The 3,216-nt window shown below is 47.9% G+C and overlaps 1 long non-coding RNA gene across 1 annotated transcript; it reads left to right on the forward strand.

Moving 5' to 3' along the window:
- Positions 1 to 721: 721 nt before the first annotated feature.
- Positions 722 to 1,271, forward strand: LOC142265963 (uncharacterized). Its single transcript, XR_012732153.1, has 3 exons — positions 722 to 974; positions 1,107 to 1,166; positions 1,247 to 1,271. It is a non-coding gene; the product is annotated as an uncharacterized LOC142265963 (long non-coding RNA).
- The last annotated feature ends 1,945 nt before the right edge of the window (positions 1,272 to 3,216 follow it).

Raw genomic sequence — 3,216 nt, forward strand, 5'->3', positions numbered from 1 at the left:
CATATCAGAGTGACATTAGAAGCCTTGAGTACAAGCCATATGTTATACTATTTACAGAACAGAATAAAATAGAATAATTTAAGTGATTGATTTTTGTGCCTTGTTTTTCCAATGAATGCAGCATGTTTGCTGCTTTGAGGCAAGTGGTCCCCATGTGTCTGGTGCCCCTAGAAAAAGGTTTGTCAAACATACGTAAAAAAGCAGGCTATACACGGGCTTTACATGCTACAATATATCTACCGATGTGTCAGCGGGGTCACGTTGTAAGTGATGCACATCCGGCATCGTTAGAGATATTGTAGTCTGTAAAACCTACATGCGATTACGATTAAACGAATAACCGTTCATCGCATACACGTCGTTCAATTACTAAAAATTGAACGTCTGGTTGCTCAATGTTCCCGAGGCAGCACACATCGCAGTGTGTGACACCCCGGGAATGATGAACTGCAACTTACCTGCGTCCCGCTTCTTACGTATGGATGGTCGTATAGAAGGGTAAGTACTTGTGACAGGAACAAAGCATAGGTGCGACACGGTCAACAAATTTCAGTTGTCGCACATAAGATGGGGGCGTGTCACATCACATACGATATCGTATGCAGAATTGTATGGTGTAAAGTAGGCGTAAGCCATAGTGGCCTGGAGTTATGCGCTCAATAAAAGTTTTCTCCTATACCTAGGACCACCTCCAGCTGCACAGGCAGCTCCACCATCTCCACCCTCTCCGGCTGTGGATCCACCATCTCCGCCAGCTCCACCATCTCCTGCTGCGGATCCACCATCCCCGCCGGCTCCACCATCTCCTGCTGCAGATCCACCACCTCCGCCTGCTGCGCCTGCTGGGACACCCTCTCCTTCTCCAACCCCATCACCTGCTGCAACCCCATCTCTTCCTTCAACCCCATCACCACCTTCTACCCTGTCTCCCCATACTTCTCCTTCTAACGATGCCTTCTCCCCCGCATCAGTTGGTGAGTTTTGTGCAGGCTACCCTTCCTGTAATTTATGCACATAACATGGTGTCCCTACAAGTTGTAAAGGATACAGGGATGTTTAAATGATGGTGGGCTGTCGTGTACTAATATTTGATTTGTGTTCCCTAGCCACAGGATCTGGTTGGGCCATCAGCGCCTCAGAGGAAGAAGGTGATGAACCCCAGAACCGTAAGTGGTCAACCAAAAACATATACCTGACAGTTCGATGTTGGAACAAGGATGGTTAACTTTTCCCATTCCCTCCACAGAAATCCCCACACTACAGGACCTGGTGGAATCACAACGGCGTTTGTCAGAAGCCGTCCGGCGTCATGGGGAGATGCTGGAACAGTTTTTGGCAGCCCAACAGCAGGGCCACTAAATGTGAATGTTTGTGATTTAAATGTTTTTTTTTGTTTTGTATGTCACATAAATCTTTCTAGTTTATTTTCGCTGTTGCTTACATTTTTGGACAAAACTTTCAAACAGGGTTTGGGAACCTATTTACTGCCGGGGACCATTTGGAATTTTCTACCAACCAACGGGGGCCACACCAAATTATCAACTTGAACACGACCAGGCTATATTTGTTAAAATAATTAATAAAATCAGCCCCAGAGTGGTGGCTGGAGAGACTGTGATGTTCGGTGAGATGGATCATTTTGATTCTCACCACTACATTTCCATGTTTGTCTTGGTCTGGAGAGGCTGGGGGCATACACAACACAGGAGAAGCTAGGGCATATACATCACAGGAAACACTGAGGCATATACATCCCAGGAGAGGCTGCGTCATATACATCCCTTAAGAGTATGGGGCATATACATCACCCTGAGCAGTAGTTGGCAGCACAAAGAGCACTGTGCCGCCCTGGCAAAACCTGGGTGTTACAGAGGTCTGCATACATGTTATTGATGCTGATTTAACTCTCCCTTGGGGAGGTTCCCACACACAAACACACACCAGCCAATCAGACCCCACTCACCCCCTCCCCACGAAAACAGGAGGACATCAAGACTGTACAGTGGCAACAAGGTTTTTTTTTTTTTCAATGATCTTGACTGTCCAGGGGAGGGTGTGTGTGTGTGTGTGATGTTACCTCTGAGACCACCTGGCTAGTCCAGGGCGTCACATAAGCAGCCCCTGTGTGGGGCTGGGGTGAGTGGTACTCACGGCCTCAGGAATGGGCCAGCCTCTTGTGGGACCCGAAGTGGACCAGGAGAGGGGTGCCAGCTGTCGGGACCCAGTACGGACCAGTGTGAAAAGAAGACACATACCTCGGGCAGGAAAAGATCACCTGAATTACACACACGGGTGTGGGACCCGTCTTCACAGCAGCGGGCCGTTGGCACCTGTTACCAGCAACTTGGTTAATTACTGGACTGGGGTTAGTTATTGGTTTATACTGTGAGTACTCCTGCACCACCCGGTACAAGGCGAGGACTGTACCCGTCACTCTACAAACTACCTCTCCCAATTGGGCCCTGGGACTATAAATCCCCCTACCCGTGGAGGGTATCCCACCTAGCTGCCCCACACCATCAGTCCCGGGCACGGTCCCCAGAGGCAGTGGCGGTGCCACCACCTTATCAACGCAACCCACGGGTGGCGTGACAGACAATTCCCCCTACCTAATCCCCCTCTTTTTTGGGAGCTTGACATTACAGACCGGGTCACGACACCGGGATACCTGCAGAAGTAACCCCTTGGCCAGGATCTCATTTCCCCCCCAATCCCTGGGCAACACAGCAATAGGTGGCAGCACAAAGAGCTGTAGGTGGCATAACACAAACAGCACTGACAGTGACAGCACTAGAAGGCAGCTCGGAGAGCATTAGGTGACAGCACTATAAGGCAGCAGGGAGAGCACTATGTTCCCCACCACAGCTTTAAAACAAAGAACCCACAAAAACATTCTTAATTAAAAAAAAAACACCCACACACACACATTATATATGTGCATCTGTAGAGTTGTGCCATGATGGCGACCCTGACCTCCACCCAGCCCTTTACCCCGTGAATAATGTTATGCAGAATTCATGAAAGCTGTACAAAAGTTTGAAATCAAAGACATTTTTTATTACAATTCCCTAACATTGCTTAAACAACAACAAAAACAGCATAAATATTATAACAAAAAACAAAAACTATAAATTTTTATATTGGTTACTAGAGTCATTTAAATGTTGCCTCTGTGGGCTGAAAAATTGGTTCATTGGGGGGAACATGGGATACTGT

Source organism: Anomaloglossus baeobatrachus, unplaced genomic scaffold, assembly GCF_048569485.1.
Source record: "Anomaloglossus baeobatrachus isolate aAnoBae1 unplaced genomic scaffold, aAnoBae1.hap1 Scaffold_28, whole genome shotgun sequence".
Lineage (NCBI taxonomy): Eukaryota > Metazoa > Chordata > Amphibia > Anura > Aromobatidae > Anomaloglossus > Anomaloglossus baeobatrachus.